We start from the raw sequence: 18,607 nt of genomic DNA, 5'->3' as shown, positions 1-18,607 counted from the left end.
TATGATTCTATGATTCTCTTATCAACTAAGGGAGGGAAGCCCTGGTTCTGTTCTTGGATGCACAGTGTAGTACTGTGCAACAGGTGCAGGTGTACTGAAATGGATGGGTTTAGGATGAAAGTTTCAGAGTCAGATTGGCAGTTAATATTTATTACTCACATGTGACCAGAAATATTTTGCATTTAGAAGGTACTATGCTTTTTCAAAAGCTTAAAATAAAAAAAAACCCTTGAGTTTGACATTCTTACAATTATTATTCTGAGTCCATGGTGGCCCCAGAGGGGCCAGAAATGCATGCAGCATGAGTGATAGCTGTAAAAATAGTCACATTACCAGAGAAAATAATTAGGGTGATGGTAAAAAAGGAAAGTTGAAAGCAACTATAATTAGAAAGCGTTTTTTGTCCTAACATCCCTTGAAGAGATATATGAGCCTGTATCCCTGACTTGGAGGTGAAGTTTAAAAGTGTGCTTCATTTTATTTGTTGTTCAGAATATTTGGGATTCTGATGATGCTTTTTGAATGGCAGCCACAGTCAGCATTGCATGAATTTGGAGTGGCTTTGTGTCCGAAAACCTTTATTAAGATGGTTTGTTGCACTTCAAAACCCCACAACCCCCTCTGTAGGCTCTTGCACAAACCTGCTTAGCTATAGGAAGCTTCTTTTAAAGGATTAAGTAATTTGGTGTTCTCTTGACTTTGAAAAGGCCATGAGAGTTAAATGGCAAAATAAATATTTTAGAGTAAAAATGATAACTTTATTGTAGAATTAGGAAAAGGAAGTAAATTGTGGCTAAGAGTAGTTGTCCTACTGTGGACAGGTAGCTACTGGGCCTGAAAACTTTAATGCCTTTTTTTTTTTTTTTTTTTGGTGGAGGAGTGAAAACACAGCAGTGGTTATGAAAGAAAGCATGACGTGTGAAATTATCCCTGTGCAGTAAATAACTGAAAAGGCAAGTTCGCAAGACTTCACTCAGAATTTTATTGGCCTTGATATATTGCTGTCCCAGAAGAAGTTGTGTCTGGTTGGGAAGCTGTGGTGGGACACCTACATGAAGGAGTAACCACTGGTGTGGATACAGTCGATGCACCATTACGATGGGAAGGATAATTCAACCGTGTAGCTGAGGACAATACTGAAGGAGGCTATGGAAAACAAAGGTTGTCATCAAACTGTAACACTAAAAGCCGCTGTAGTAGGAGTTTAAGAGTAGGTGTAGAGCTGAAGGAGTAGGAGTTAAAGTGTTGTGTGCAACTGAATTTCTGCTCACATAATTGTTTCACCTTCACATTCGGTAGTGTAAAGCATTCATCACATCCTAGTCTAAAATACTGCAGAGAGCTTCTGTGCTTTGCTAGGCATTTATGAGAGGTTGTCCTGGAGGCTGAGCAGATTTCAGTGGTGGATGAAGAGGTCCCTGTGTACATTGGCCATGTATCAGCTTAAGTTTGTAAAAAGCTTTGGAATCCTTTGGGGCACAAGGCCATGTAATGTAAGGCCATTATCGTGTTTGCTAAGAAAGCTGGGTTTGCTGCCAAAAATGACAAAATCTCCTTTAAACTTTGAAAAAATATGGCTAGAATCCGCATTAAAATAGTGCAGGAACAAAGTAAAATGGGACTTACCAGTAATTTTAGTGTTGCCTTGGCACTGCCTCTTCCAGTGCAGGCAATGTTGATGCTATTCCTTTTCACCTTCTTCCTTTGGGTTCTCCAAAGTCCATGGCTATAATCATGGGGTGGACTTGGCAGCAGTGTGTAGGACCTGGAATGTGTTTTTCCAGCAGCCGTGTCTGGATTTGTGGCTGACTTCTTTGGCTGACGCCATGGCGAGCTCTGCTGGCAGACAGATCTTGGGGGCTGTTTTGGGTTCACAGGGCTGTCAGTTCACTTTCTGTTCTGCCCTGGATGCTGTTTTCCTTGAGTCACACTTCTTTCTTTTTTTTGGAAGACAGTGTTTGTGGACAAGCTTTCTATTATGAAAACACATGATACGGCAAAAATCTTTCCATATTTCAGTGTTTCTGTAAATGTTTCCCTGTGAACCAAGAGTAAATGCGCTCAGAAAAGTAGCTGCTGTTGTAGACGTGATCATTTCCAAATAAAGCTGCTTGGCTGGAGACCTTCTGTGGCAATTTCTGTTGTTTGTATTGTGACAAATCCTGATTCCCATGACAAAAAATGCCCTGTAGTGCTCTGCTGAAATAAGATCTGCAAAGGTATTTAGGTGACTAACCATTATGTAGGTGCCTCATTTCCACTGACTCATATGAAGTACACTAACTGCTTTTAAGGATGTGGGTTTAAACCTTGCAGACAGCCAGAGCCAGAAGGTCATGTAGGTGATGCCAGCTCGGCAGGATGGATTCTCACTTACAGTCCTGGATTTCCACCTATCCATCCTTTGCTGAGTAATCGCTGTGCTGGAGCTGTAGTAGACTGCAGTGAGTAGCTGCACCAGGGGATGGGATATATCCATTCATAATAAAAAGAAAGACCCTCACTGCATTCTGGTGTGAGCTCTCAGAGTTTTTTTTTCTTTTTCAGAGATTTTGAAACATATTTTCAGTGATCCATGTTCTTTTTTTTTTTTCTTGTGGGTTTTTTTCTCCCTTAGGTCTTTCTTTCTTTCTCCTTTTCTGCCCTCCCACTTTTCCTTCTTTCACTTTTCAGATTGCTTCCTTCAGGGATGGCATGGAAAACACAGAAAGCAGGAAAGTAAGGAAAAAAAAATCTAAAAAGGAGAAATATTTCAATTTGGAAATGCAGCAACTACTTTTTAGAAATGCTTTGAATGGAGAATGTTGGGAGCTGTAATGGTTGATGATAACTGGATTGAGGCAATAATTCTCAACCTATGGTTTTAGGAAAAAAAGGATTTCCCTATCTATGTTAGATACTCTTATAAGCATTTTGCATTTTGATGTCTGTACCAAAGCTGCGAACCTCTACTCTAGGCCATAATGGCATGTCAGAAAAGGTCCTTTACCTCGTACCCTCTTGTGACTTGTGGACCTGGCTTTCCAACAGCAGAGGCACTGGTTTATTCCCAAGCTTTTTTCTCAAACAAGCAAGCTCTTGATGTCAGCTCCTTTCCTGCATTGTTGAGTAGCTAATTGACTATCATTAACGTCAACACCCTGTCCCCTTTTTACAGCTGATCTTGAGTCTAATTATTTCCAAACAGATATATGCATAGAATATGTTTTTTGAGGGGAATTTTCCCTGGAGCCCACCTTTAGTACATTTGTATGTTTTGCACCTTCTAATCCATCTTTAAAACACAGAAGTAAGACTAAGAGGGAATTAGTAAATAGTGATATGGCTTTGTGCAAGAGTAGTGGGAATATCAAGTTCCTCTTTTGCAAATAAATGGGAATTCCAGCTTTTTGACAAGGAACAAACTTTTCTTGTTATAACAGGAAAGCTGAACAGCAAAGAAGTGCAAAATAACATTTTCTGAAGCTGCAGAATTCTGGATTACAACCAAACCTTTATATAATTTATACTGCAATTTATTTAATTTATACTGTAATCCAGTATAAATCTGGATTACTATGAAAAGTCTTGCAAATCTACGATGGATTGTTGAACCTGAACAAGAAGCCGGAAGAGGCATTAATACCAAGTATGAAACTACCATTTTCTGATACAAAACTGTCCTTCTGTTATATAATATTATATAATCTACAGTATAAAGAGATTTATACATTCATTAGGTAGAGATTTGAGAATGACATAGTAGAAGATAATGGTTTTGTGTTAATAATTCTGATTTTGCTTCCCAAACTATTGTTTAGGGACAACTAGGTTTGGTTTGGTTGTATTAAATATAAAGCTCTATGGGCTTTTATTAATTTTAAAAATATGTAACAGAAAATAATTTCAGGAAGTGTTTATGAGTAGAGTATGCATAATGGTAGTTTGCTATCTTTACTACAAAAAAAATATTGTTCACTTTAAAATTTTATACAAGTAAGGTTAAATGATGTAACTGGATAATTCAGTTGAATGAGTCATCACTTGTCTTTCACATTTTGATTTATAAATATCATAAAGGAAAGAATTACCAAACAATAATAGCTGGCAAGCTCTCTTGCCAGCCAGCCCCAGATAGATATCTAATGGTATTTTCAGTGATTTGTCCAGTTTGTTCTCAAAGTTAGTAGGAAAAATGAGACTCCTGCTGCTTTCCTTCAGATACTTATCTCTAGTTAACAAGGCTCATTGTTAAGAATTTTCCCATGTATATTAATTTTCTGTATTTTTAGTTACACCTTCTTGTCCCAGCCTGGTACTGTGCTTTAACCCCAGCCAGCAACTAAGCACCACACAGCCACTTGCTCCCTCCCCCCACCACACCCAGCAGGATGAGGGGAGGAGAATTGGAAGGGTAAAAGTGAGAAAACTCAAAGGTTGAGATAAGAAGTTTAATAACTGAAATATAGTAATAACAGTAACAGTAATAACTATAATGATAATAGTTTTAGTGAAAAATAAAGTAACAGAGAGAGAGAAATAAAACCCAAGAAAGACAAGTGATGCAAATGAAAACAATTAGCAGCAACTGACTGATGCCCGGCCAGTCCCTGGGCAGCAGTCCACTCGGCCAACTTTCCCTTTAAGTTTTATTGCTGAGCATGACGTCATACGGTATGGAATATCCCTTTGGTCAGTTGGGGTCAGCTGTCCCGCATGTCTCCTCCCAGCTTCTTGTGCACTCCCAGCCTACTCACTGGTGGGGAGGAGTGGGGGGCAGAAAAGACCTTGACTCTGTGTTCATTGCTCAGCAGCAATGAAAACATCCCTGTGTTATCAAGACTGTTGCCAGCACAAATCCAAAACACAGCCCCATAACAGCTGCTATGAAGAAAATTAACTCTACCCCAGCCAAAACCAGCACACCTGGTTATTTATTCCCTTCCTTGGTGTTTACACTCTTCAGATACTTGAAGTGGTTAACATATGGCTGTTGGACATTGTGCAGACAATCAAACATCATTCCTTTAATCTCTCCTCATAAATCAGCCCTTCCAGCTGTTCAGTCATTTTAATGGCTTTTTTCACATAGCCATCATTCTGCTGCTCTCTTTCTGGTATTGAAGTACCCAGAATTGTGCAGAAATTCCTGCACATAATCCCCCCCACGGGAGGCTGAGTCATTCACTCTGTGGTACAGTCTCTGTGACCACATACACAGCTAGCTATGAATTCTGATTTTGAGTTGCTGTCTCACATCTGATAATTTGGTGCTTTGTAACACTCCTTTATTCCGGTTAAACTAGAACAACATTTTGGACTGTCTAAAAGCTTGAATTAATAAATTTTACAGTATTTAGAAATTTTAGGCGAGGTGCCATAGTTTAGTGATCACAGATTTGCATAACAACAAACAGCAAATAAGGATTAAATGTAATATTGCAGTGTCAGGAAGAGATGTAAAAGGAATAAGTGTTTTGACATGACACGTCGGAAGGAGATGTAGTATTCCGATGAACTGAAGGATAATTGGTAGTATTACTGAATCAAAAAAATAAGGAAGGATCTTAGACATCACCTAGTCCATTATCCTGCCCAGAGGTAGGATGCAGTATAACTGTGTTGGTCCTGATGAGATTATCTTTCCTGTTATTAAGGATGTCCACCAAAGAGTCTGTAATTCCTACAGGAAGTCTACGCCAGTGTTAGACTCGACTCCTGCTAGAAGGCTTTTCCCATTTTCCAACCTACATAATTTTGATTTTCAGGCTTCTCAGGGGGACTATTGCCTTTCTAGCTACTTTAAATGACAACTTAGATGAAATATGGGACTGGGACCTGGGTGCACCTGTTCCTTGCAGTGAAAAGAAGACATAAATGATGAAAGAAATATGGTTACTGTGTGGCCTGTCATTATTAATCTAGTCCTCTAGTCTCAAAACATTTGAGCAGCCATAATCAGTGCTCTTGAGAATGACTGCCTGGGAGGGAGATGCTGACAAGAAGAAGTACTATTAATTCAACAATAAAGGCTTTATCCATGCCAGAGTCCCAGCTGCTGGTAAAGATGATTGCAGTAGTGCTGTGCTGATTTGCACCAGCTGAAGGTCTGTGATCTATGTTGTCTGATTTTGTTTGAAAAATAGAGAACCGTGGTACAAATTTCACCCCAGCTCCTTGCATATGTAAACAAAGTTCCCTCTGAACTGACTAAACTTCAGTCGTAAAATACTGTCAATTTAAAACTGTCCTAACAGATCAAGATAGCAGGGCAAGATTCAAAGCCTGCGAAACTGCCCCGGAAATACTGTAAGAAGTTATTTCTTTTTAAGTTGTGTTTACAATACTTAATTATTTGGGTGGGGGTCAGGGAGGGGGGCTGTAAGCACATTGCAAATGATTTGTGGTTTTATTGATACTTCAATCCCATAATCTATCTAGTGTCAGGAAATGCGGGGAGACATCATGGAGAAAATGCTACCCAAGCCTAGAAAGTGTTTAGTGGTCTGGGAAATGGTCCAGATTGGATATTCAAAGTAAAATGTAACACATCTTTTGAAAGTCTCTGAACTATTCCAGTTCCCATGTAAGTCTTAGCATTTACTGAAAGTGTAGTACAGACGTAACAGGTCATTCTTATCCAAAGCCAGACTCATTTGATGAATAAGTAAACACACTTTTAGCAGTACTCAATTTCTCTATTTTTAGGTGTGGTTATTGTAGAAATCAGATTTTCAGATAATTATGTGCCATACTTTCTGCCATTTGCTGCTCATAAATAAACTAATTGGAATATCCTCTGTGTGGATGAGCCTGGAAAATTTTTGCCCTGATTAAGTACCCGGGAAACATAAGAAATGCTTCCTACCTCAGACAAGGGTGCCACAGGTAAGAGAACTTCTTTGGAATATGGACCTATTAAGTGGGAATAAGGCCATCAAATGTCAAGAGTGTGCACCAACATCCTCCCCGATGTCCCTTTAAAAAATACAAAGCAAATGCATTAAAATGGTACCTGGTCTCACACCTTCGTAACTCACATAATCACATAACTTTGTAGGGTTTGGTGTACACTACCTTGCTTCAAGCACCTTGGTGGAGGGTCTGAATAATGAACAAGGTCATTCAAGATCTCTGCAGTCACTGGACAGTGATGGACACTGCTGGAAGGCAATACAGGTCTTAAAGTCTAAACTGTAGCGTTGGTAGAAAACAGTTCTTCTTCCTTCCCCAAATCAAACCTGTTTATTTTAATTAGAAAAAACCACCAATAATTTGCCAACCAAACTAAAATACAAACCTTAATGGTATGCTCAAACCACACAGACTGAATCTCTCCCACAACCCTTTCCCAGTCAGTCAACCTCACCACGGGATTCTTTGGAGTAATGGATACTGATGTACAACAGACCTCAAAATCAGTAAAATCAGACTCTGGGGAACAAAGGGAAGAAAGAAAACTTAAGAATCAAGACTTTATCACTTAAAATATCCTGTATCTATTATGATCCTTTCTTACTTAACTTGGGATCCAGTTACGTTAGTCAGGGGTTTTAGAGATGACAATTAGAAGAACTGTAGAGTGGATTGCTTTGTATTACTTAATTTGTTTTAAACTTTCAACTAAGGATGTATGTTTCTATATATCGTGGATTTTATATGTACATATAAAATATATAATTATCTATTATATTTTTAAAATTCTTTTCTCATTTTGGTTCTGCTATCTCGAGTGAAATATGGGAGATAGGAAAAAACCTAAGAGTTAAAGCATCTACTTCTAATAAACTGGGAACTTTTTCAAGGTTAACAGTATCTAGTGGTATGTATCTTACTGAACACTCATGCTCTACTAGTGTTTAACGTACAATACTATGCTTACTCAGTGTCTATTTTACTGAAGTTTTCTGTTCTAAAAGTGATATTTCTTTCCTGTAAATTAATTGCCTAAAATGGGTTTTCTGTGTCTAAGCTAGCCATCTCCATATATATTCATTGGAAAGAAATGGGCACTGCCCTGGGGCAAATGCATCTAGTCCTGTCTTTTCCTAAAACAGAATCACAGAACTGTGCAGATTTGAAGCAAACTTTGGAGCTCTTCTGGTCCAGTTCCCAGCTCAAAGGCAAGCCAGTTGCTCAGGAATTGGTCCAACCTGGTTCTGAAAATCTCCTGGGAAACCCATGCCAGTGTTTGATCACCCTGGTGTTAGAAAGTTTTTTTCCCTTTAATTCAATCAGATTTTCTGATCCCACTGAGCTCCAACTTGCATCTCTTGCATCTTATTTTATTCCTGTGTACCTCTGAGAAGAGTCTTCTCTGTTGCCTCTCACAAAGTAGTTACAGACAGAAATAAGGTGTGTCGTGTATGTCCCCTGCCTTCTCTTCTAAAGGCTGTACAAACCCTGAACATGCAGCCTCTTGTGCATCCTGTGTGTTGTCCTCCTGCCCAGTTTGGTGACCTTCCATTGCACTCACTCCAGCATGTCCATGCTTTTGTGGTACTGAGTAGCCTAAAACTGGGTGCAGTACTCCAGATGCAGTCTCACAAAGGCCAAATAGAGGCAAAGACTTCGCTTGGTATGCAAGCTACACTCTTAACACGGTTCAGTTGGCCCTCTGCTGCAAGGGCACACTGCTGACTTATATTCAGTATGTTGTCCATCAGGATGCCCTGGTCCTTTTCTGCCAAGCTCTTTTCCAGAGGGCTGAGCCCTAGCTTTTATTGCTGTATGAAGATATTCCATTCCAGATGCAGGACTTTGTGTTTGCCTTAGCTGAATCTCATGAGGTTCTGTCAGCCCATTTCTCCAGCCTGTCCAGGTGCCTCTGAACAGCATCCTGTGCTCCTGCATATTGACTGCTCCCCCCGTTTGGTATCACCCATGAAGAGGCTGAGTGTGTCCAGTTACTAGTAAAGTATTGACCTTGCTGAGAACAAGATATGCAACACCTTCTGCTCGTCACTTTTCCATGGAACCGGTCGTCCCATCATAGAAACCCATCAGGTTGGTCAGGCATTATTTGCCCTTGCTAAACCTCAGTCACCTTCTTGCCCTTCATGTGATCAGAAATGGCTTCCCAGAGGATTTGCTTCATAACCTGTCTAGGGGCTGAGGTGAGGCTGACCCGAGTCATCCTGCCTGACCTTCCTGAAGATGGGTGTGATGTTCGCTTTTTTCCAATTATCAGGAACCTCTCCTGTCTGCAGTGACCTTTCAGAGATGATGGCTCTTTTGCAATGATGTCAACCATCTCCCTCGGCACCCTCAGATATCTCTGATCTGCTCCCATGTCCTCAGTATGCTTGAGTCCCTGACCTTGCCTTCCTCTCCTGTGGGTATAGTGTCATTCCCACAGACTCTGCTGGGAGCCTTCAGGGGCTGGAAGGCCTGAGGACACACCTGCCCCATAAAAACTGAGGGGAAAAAAAAGAAATGGAGTACCTCATCCTTTTCCATGCCTGTTGTCACTCAGTCCCTTGCTCCCTTGAGCAGAGCGCCCACATTCTCACTAATCTTCTCCCCATCAGACATACTTCTCTTCAGTAAATATAAAGACAGAGCAAGCTGATTAGCTTAGTCTTCACTAACTTTCAAAAGCCTAGAAAAAAAATGGCATGAATCAAGCGTCAGACTCAGAAAAACCTTTGTTTTGTGACTGCCTGTTGCCGTTACCAACCCGCACTGGGCTGGGTGCAGCCTGGGCCAGTGGCATGTTTGCACTGGTTGATAGCTGCCTTCAGCAGCCCAGCGGGATAGTGCCACCACATTGCACAAGGAGAAAGGGCTTTGATCAGGCATCAGAATCAGGGGTTTCAGGCTTTTTTATTCTTTGTTGCGTTCTGACTTGTACACTGGTTTTAATTACTTGAAGAGTGATTCATGGCAGAGAAACACAGCTCCATGATCAGTGCGGTCACAAGCAGTTACTTGATGATGTGGATCACCAGAAGTCTTCCAGCTCTTTGGAGTTTCCTGCTGGTGTGCAGAGGGACATGGGCTTTGCTTACATGTCATGTACAGCACTTTTGTAGGACCTAGCTTTTGATATGAAGTGGGAATAGGTCAGAAAAAGATGTCAAAGATTACTTTTATCTCATGAGCTAAAATGGGAAGGAAGGTGGTGCAGAAGACACCTGTAAAGTATTTAAAAGCACTTAAGGGAAGAGTCATCTACAAGGAGAAGTCATTCTTCTGCTGTTGTTCTGCAACACTTCTAGGGGCAGTTTTACTCACAGGAGGCACACTGCCAAGGCAGATGTTGCCTCTGTGGGTTCTTCCAGTGCTCAGCGCCTCTTGAATATTGGGCGGTGCTAATGAATGACTGATTTAGCTCAGGTTTTATACATCAAAGTAAAAATCAAACTCGGTGGCTTAACCTGAACAGAGCAAAACAAGGCAGGAAAGAAGCATTTTTTATTCTAAAACTCCAAAAGAGAATGTATATAATATTTAGGGGATGCAATGGGAGGGGTCATAATAATAGAGTGGAATGAGAAGTGGTATTTATGAGAACATAAAAATAAGTTGGTGAGAAAGAAGAAATAGTTTCTCTCATTAATCTCTCTGCCAATGCTGTCCTTCTTACAGTATCTGTTATAATAACTATTCCAGGAGATATTTGCCTGCCAGGAGAAAGATGTTTCCATGGAGCATGAAACACGCTGAGGGGCTGTGCAGCTCCCACTGAGGGCAAGGGACGGATTCCAGGTGACTTTAATGCCTTTTCAATCCAGGTCTAAAGCCTACCGTTAGCCTAAGACTACAGTTAAATAAGACCTTCCTGTGCTTGAAGGCCCAGGTCCGCTATAGCAGGCAGTGCCAGATTAGCAAGGCAGAAATGACTTTATAGATCTTTAGGCTGCTGTAAAACTATTATAAATTAATCTTGGCTACCTTGGAGCTCAGAGTTCATCTGGTAACAAGGGACGAATGCAGTATTGATACTGCACCCCCTAGCTGGAGAAGGGAAGGTGGCATACAGCCACTTTTGCCGCTTTGAATTACCCAGTATTTCCCCTCTATAGAGAACCGTCAGGAGAGCAAGACTGCTGGGTCTCTGGCTCTTTTGCACTGCTGAAGTGGCAAGAAGCAGCTGGAGCAGACTTGACAATGTAGCTGTACAGCTCATTTCATTTAGCATGCTAATTTTTTTCCTGTTTCTGAGCTGTAATGGCAACTGGCAAAACTTTTGATTGGCTTTAATTACAATTAGTTAAAAAATAACTAAGCACTCATCATGCATTAATTACCAACAGATTTTTGAAGACACTTATGGACATGGAATAATTACATAGATATGTATCTATTATAAAATGGATAATCCTCAATAAGTTTATTTCTTGCAATCAGTCTGTAATTATTTTACACTAACTATATTTAGATTTGGTAGCATAAATCATAAAATACCAAATTATTATTTAAAACAATATTTTAAAAGTGTAAGCTATGTAAGTTAATCATACAGAAATATGTCTTCAATAATCAACTGGTATTTAAAAAAATGCAATTAGAATCTTATTAAATCTAAATTAAAAGCTTACATAACAAACAATTTAAAATAGTTATTGAAACCTAAGAATTCACACTCTTCAGTGTTTGGTCCTATTACAATACACACTTAAGAATTTGATAATTTTTTCCAGGTGAACAAAAGCAAAAAGGGTTTAAATTTGTAGCTAGTTTCGGATTTTAAAGTAAACAGGCTATTTAAATGGAAGGACGTGGTTTGCCCTATTGTAACCATATGGGAACATTTAATTTTAAATACATCGTAAAAATAAGGCAGATTAACATTTTTAAGCAACTTTGTACCATTTGAAGGGAGATTTTATTTTCATTTCAGACACTGAACTTTTGTTTTTTCCAACATGCAGATTACGGGTCAATGATAGGCACAGGGAAGCAAAAGCAAGGATGAGGTGGGCAGGCATTCGTTTTCACAAGAGGAATTAAAATGAAAAAATCTGTAGAGAACACAGGGTATGAAAGCATAAAGTGTAACAAGTGTGCTCAGTCACTGAAGTGATGCTGAGCTTGATGCAACTGGTTAAGCCTAAAGCCATGGTTTGCTCTCCTTTCTAATGGAAGGGCAAAAATCCCAGCTCTTAGTTGTGCTAAGCCAGTTTTTGGTCAGTACTTCTAAACTGGGCTATTATGAGGTTCTCTTACCATGCCACATAATGTTTATACATTGAAAATCTATGCTTGGCATTTCTTCTATCGTATCCACAGGGCAAAAGCAGAACTAGACACAGAAGCAGAGAGAGACTCCTGCAGAGAAAGCAGCAATAAAGGGCAGCTCATGAATTATTTCTGAGATTGCATAGAGGTGTTTAATGTATGATCTGTAGTCACAGGCTGTGTCTTTTCAGCTCAGTTGACAGTCCCATACTGATATCTATCAGGGTAACATAATAGCTATATGACACTCATGATTTTACTGACTTTCAGTCACTGTAAGTATTTTTCAAGATTTCTGGGAAATTTTGCCATCTTTACTATATATTGCATGAGCACAGAAGTCTCTCAAATGTCCATTGTTCTCTGAGGATTGCCTTTGGGAACTCAAGGGGTGCTTACTTGCTTTTTTGTGGAAGGAAGATAATTAACTTAATGGAAGAGAAACAGGCTCACTGGAGCAGGGTATCCTTAGAGCAGTTCCACCATTTTGGGGTGCATTTTCCAAAACATAAATTTTCTTCTCAGCTGCAGGATCCGGTCATTCACCTACTTACTCCTGGTGGAACAGGGAAGTGACTGGAACATGGTTTTCTTTCTCTAGAAGGCTGTCATAGCAAAACAGCTTGGGATGGTAGCCTATCATCATCTCTCTGACTTGTCTATCTCACTGGATGTCCAAGGAGGAAGGGTGGTCTAGCAGCAATAAAAGGAAGGCATTATAGACAAACACAGGATGGGTCATCTGACCTTTCATATCCATCATGTAACAGCATATCCTTCACACCTCTCTATGTTAGCCTACGTGTAAATATATGTGGCTTATCTGTCAGTTGTCTCAGGGAGTTATTTTTTGGTTTAGCTGTAGTAAAGGCACTAAGCTATTAAAGCATATGGGAAGCAGCAAGTAGAAATGCCTAGAAAGAGCAGGGTGTCCATAATGTGGGAATTCATGGTCATGCTAGGAAAGGGTGTAGGCTGTCTAAGAGTGTCTGCCTGGCAGATGTATAGGCTGTGTTCTGTGAAAGGCACCTCTTGGTAGTTTGAAATACTGCCATACCCACAAGGGCTTGTATGCAGAACTCACTGGAAAGACACCCTGAAGGTCTGAACCAAAGGGCTCCTCCTTTGCTGGGGGAACACTTGCTTTCCTCTGTGGTCCCATTGAAGTGTACTGTAGAAACTGCTGATGTGAGTTAAGTATTTATTAGCATAGAAAAGGCTTGTGTAACATAGTCCCCAGTGCTTTTCATTGCCTGTTCAGCTGCTGCAATGGATAAGCTTGATATTTAAATCTTTCTTTTGTCTAAATAGGGGAATACTGCTTTCTGCTTTACAGAGGACTTGCTTTCTAAGAAAGGATTTGTAAAAAGTAGCTTTCAGTCTTCCTGCTGGCCTCAGAAGGCTGTTACAGCTACTAAATACAGATGTCCCAAGTAAAATATCCACCTGCCTAGAAACAGCTGATTAGGTTTAGGGACCCATTTCATCCTACCTTCTACATTTCTGATCCTTTGATATATGCTCCAGATAAAGACCTAAAACTCTTACTGTTGTGCTCCTGTGGAGGTCAGGAAAGAGTCCTGCTGGCTCTATTGTTCATGAGGTGAGATGAATGCTGTTCTTACTCCCCAACCTGTGGAAACTCAAAGCCCAGAATATTTGATTAAGTCATTCCTATGACAGTGCAGTTGGGCAGCCCTTGAAGATTCTGTTTAAGGACCTCTGAAACTAATTTACTGTCCTTCTTTTCCAGCTGTTCATCAACTTCATTGGCTACAAAGGAGTCTAGACAACCAGCTTAGTCAGAGTTGTCTCCTCTGTTTAATGCTGGGTAGGTGACATCCCACTGCAGGACCCTATTGCTCCTCAAAATCTCAACCCGAGTATGCCTCATGTTTAGCTCTATTTGTTCCCTTTTCCCCGCTGCCCACTCTGCTGGGTGGTGGTAGACGTCTTAGCCTGCATGATAGCTCCTTCCTAGCTGGAAATAGCTCTTCCCTCCCTGAAAGCCTCCTCTTGCTTTCTCTCTAATGGATTAGCCACAAAATATGGGTGTATGAAAAACCAGAGCCCAAACACTACAGCCAGGAAAATGGTGGACCTGGTGGGAAGGTTTTTGCTGATTGTCATACTGGAATGTTTTGTGCCAGGAGTCCTAGCAGAAAGTTCAAATATGTATTCTTAAGATGACGAAGTTCACCACCTTACGTTTTTTTTTGGGGGTGGGTGTGTGTGTGTGTATATATATATATACTATATCTATAGGATCTGTAACCCAAAACAATGACCAGAACTGAAAAAGTGGTGAGAGGAAAAGTATATATAGTTCACTATCATTATGATACTGAAAGATTTTAATTTCAGATATATGGGTGAGGCAAATGCATGTTACATATAAGGAACATAAAAATTCTAGTGCTGCTTTATAGAAGAAAATATGTGTTTATATATTTCTCAGCCTCACTTTCAGTTTATAAACACATTGTGTTTATAAGGAATTAACAAAATTCTCCTGTTTGCTCTTTCTCATCATCTTGCTGGCACAGACAACAGGTGAACATGAGCTACTTTCTTAGTTTTTGTGAGCTTCTGCTTTGTGGAGTCTTGTTTATAAACTGTAATGTGAGAGGGATGTGAGAGAATGGGTCAGTCATTTCCATCTCTCCTCAGTTATCCCTCCACCCAGCATGACAAAGGCTATCTAATGTCAGAACCACCCAGCATGACAAAGGCTATCTAATGTCAGAACTTCTGAATTTATTCAGGGATTGTTCAGAGGCTAAACAGAAATTCCTTTACTGGCTGAATTATTAATCATGTTCATTTATGTGTTTAAAGAATGATGAAATTAAAAGTGCGAAAAGTATGAAAACAGTGACATTTTTTGCATATTTTTCCAACTGTAGGTTTGATTTCTAAGTGTATATTTGTACTCCATCTCCAGAATTTCCTGTGGTTTGAAATTCTTTTGCGGACATGAAAACAGTTGTGATTTGAAAAGCAGAACAGTGTTGAAACTGGTAATACATAAAGCAGTTGAACTTATTAATATGGCTCAGAAACAGGATAGTAGTAAAAGGTGCCATTTCCTATGTGTAAGTGGAAAACCTATGAAATGGAGGGCTGGGAATCTCTCGTGATTGCATTGACAGACCCTGCAAATAGCAGGATCCATTTATAGAAACCAACTCGAAGGACCTATATATCCAGTGTCAGTCCCACCAGAGACTCTATGTGAAGTTTGTTTGTGGAAGGGACTGCGATAGATGTAATGAAGTAGCTAAACGCTCCTTTAGAAGCTGTCTGTCTCTTTGGGAGCCTGTTGTTATGTCTCTGCTACCAGGCACAAGACAGGAAGTGTGAAAGCCTTGCCATCCCACTTCACCTTGCACTGAATCCTGTTAGCATTGGCTTCTTATCAGAATTGTAGTAAGACTCTACTCAGTGTTAAGTATTTTCAATAACCCATCATGCAGTAGGATGCTGCAGGACTGCCGTGTAAGGCATTCAGCTCCCTCCTCTCCCCCCACATGAATTGCACTGGTTGAACACTGCTCTGCATGACAGTGCATTTCTGGCCAAACGCGTCTTCATGTACGTTTTCTTGCCAAGCAGCATTGTCCCCTTTCTTCATTGGAAGCATATTTGTTTCTTTACATTGTTAAATAAAAGGGTGTATTCCAGAGCCCCTCACTTCTTTCTGAAGACATCACATCCCCTCTGCTGAAGGGAAACGTTGTTGTGGGAGCCACTTGTTAAAATATTAGCACCATCTCCCTGCCTGGGCCACCCACGGAGTCTGGCTGCGTGGAGGTGTTCCCGTCACCACGTGCTGCATTGTCAGCTATACTGCGCTGTGCTCCCTGCCCCTTCCCAGCTCAGCACGCGATCTGGGACCCGCGTTGATGGCACTGACCCATTCACTGCACTCCTCCCTTCTCCTCTTCAGGAACAAGATGGCTTTTATTTCAAAGTGTTAATATACATGATAGCTGAGCGTTCCTGCTCATACATGGCTGCTCTGTGCAAGCTGCAGATAGATGTTTCGGAAGTGTTGGAACAGCTCAGGAGAAGGCTAGGTTGAAGCTAGCCCTTAAATAAGTGTATGGAAAGCGAAGGTAGAAAATCTCTTTTCTCTCTACATAACGTCTGTAAATCAATATGCAGCTGTGGCATATTGAAGAAGCATTTATTTCAGCATTGTGACCTTTAAAGGGCCATAGAGGGCAGAAGAAGGGATACTCCCTTGCTTTTTAGTAAACCACTCCTAGAAGTAAGGGTCCATATTACCTTGAAGATGGAAACAATAGGCAGGTGGAAGGCACCCTGCAACAACTTGATGTTTTCTCCGACTGCTGCTAAGTGTCTTACCCCTTGGAAATCTGTGTTCTCTGCTGCAGCCAAAGGGGAGGCTGGGCTGGAGGCAGCTGTGGCCATAGAAGGATGAAGGTGTCACAATTTGGAGATCTTCCAGGAAGAGCTGCCTCTTCTGCATTTGGGTCATGGTGCACAGTCACTTAACACTGATCTTTCTGGGCTTTGATTTAGTAGGGAACAGGTATTCTCTGGGTGTCCTTGTCTGCTTGGGGCCTACATAGACACACCTGAACTGAGTTGGTAAAGGAGCAGCAGAAGCTCCTCCTGCTTTCCTCTCTCTAAGGGCACATGGAAGAGCTGGAAGATGGTGGCAGAGCTGTTTGGAAAATGGAGTTTCAACTCAATGAAAAGAGTTAGAGCATTTTGATGTTATTGTCATCTGGAATTAGAGTACAAGGACAAAATATTAAAAAGTGTCAAGGAAAGAAATTTTTCTTGGAAAAATATGATGTGGAGGAAAAAGCTTTTAGACATTTATGGTCAGAATGAAGCATTTCAGTATTGTGAAAGGAAACAGTAAATTGAAATGTCAACTTACAACTGAAACCATTTGTTTCAAACCATATATTCCAACAAAAAGTGTTTTGTAAGGGTGAATCAAAACTAAAAATGTTCTTGAGACATAAACATTTTCTAAATTCAAAGGAAATCAGATTTTCTGAAAAAATATTATCTGGAAATCACTCAGCTACCTCTAGGTCCTGAATTGCATAGGGCCAGAGTTACAAGCTCAGCAAATGGCCCCTGCTCTGCACATTAGCCTGAGCGTTCATAAGGTAAACTGCTGGGTTTGACCTTCCTTGTCCCTGTCCAGAGACCAGCGTTCCTTCCTTCTCCTCTGAGCAGAGGGATATGTGTGTCTGCTTCCTGCCCATGTTCTGGCAAATCCTGCTGGGTTCGCCAAGTAGTTTTAATAGTAAGTTTCTTTCCAACCTGGATCATTCCGACCAACTAGATCTTGGGGTGACTACATGTACTATTATGCTCTGAGACATTAAGCTTTGAGGAAAAGCAATGGACAGAGGGAAGGCAGAGTAAAACTGGACTGCAGGTTTGGTCCCTCTCAGTATAACCAAATGTGTTTATCAGGTAGAAGTCTTGAGTTTAGCTCATAGGATTATGCCTTCTTCTCATGCAGCTTTTTCTTGCTGCTATTCTTTGTATATCTATCTGGTATTACTTAGAAACCCTTCGCACATCTTTTCCTTCTACATGTGGGCTTACACAAATATGAAGACTCCCATTGTATTCTCAACCCTGTTGGAGTCAATCATGTTCAAATCTGTTGAAGTTAAGGGATTTAAACTGATATAAAGCTGGTTTGAAGACTGAATCAAGCTCAAAGCTTAGTACTATGAAAATCTAGCATAAAGAAGCATAAATCACTGACACTGAAAGCAAATGCATGTTTTCAATAGTAAAGGAGAAATGTTGCAAAGGCACACAGATATGAAGTCCTAATTAAGCTGTTAAATTGGCAAGGAAAATGTGTTGATTTGTTCCTCATAGGGGAGTTAGGTTGCATGGTCTCCATCAATTAAAATACACAGAGTTAAAACTAATAGATAAATAAAGAAAATATCAGTGCCATAACTATTTTGTTTATTATGCCAGTCCCCCCAAAACGGGTTATTCCATGATTATTACTGTTTGTTTACCTTCTGCATTATATTCTGTTTAATGAAAATTGGCTGACCAGGCTTATTTCCTGAATTAAATGCGTAAGTACACGGGACACAAGTTTGGGACAATACATGCATTGATACAAAATGTTTAAAATAATATCTTCTGCCTGCAGTGTCCACTTTTCATCCTAAATATGCTTGATGATGTTGTTCTGTTACAGGGGTGTCTGTTTTTCTGCATCTTTGGTGCGCTCCGCAGAATTTGTAGCCCAATGTTTGATGGATATCAGAGGATACACAGCTTAAATCATACCATCCTTCTTTGTGTTTGGAGGTGTTTCATTTTAAGTTCGGATTCATTTTCCTGTCTTCCTTTTCTCGCTCTCTGTTACTGTCCATCTTTGTTTCTTTCCTGCCCCTTTGTCCTATTTTCTTCTGATGCT

This window comes from Eurypyga helias, unplaced genomic scaffold (genome assembly GCF_000690775.1).
Source record: "Eurypyga helias isolate BGI_N326 unplaced genomic scaffold, ASM69077v1 scaffold3600, whole genome shotgun sequence".
NCBI classification, from domain to species: Eukaryota; Metazoa; Chordata; class Aves; order Eurypygiformes; family Eurypygidae; genus Eurypyga; species Eurypyga helias.
This window is presented reverse-complemented; position numbering follows the sequence as displayed.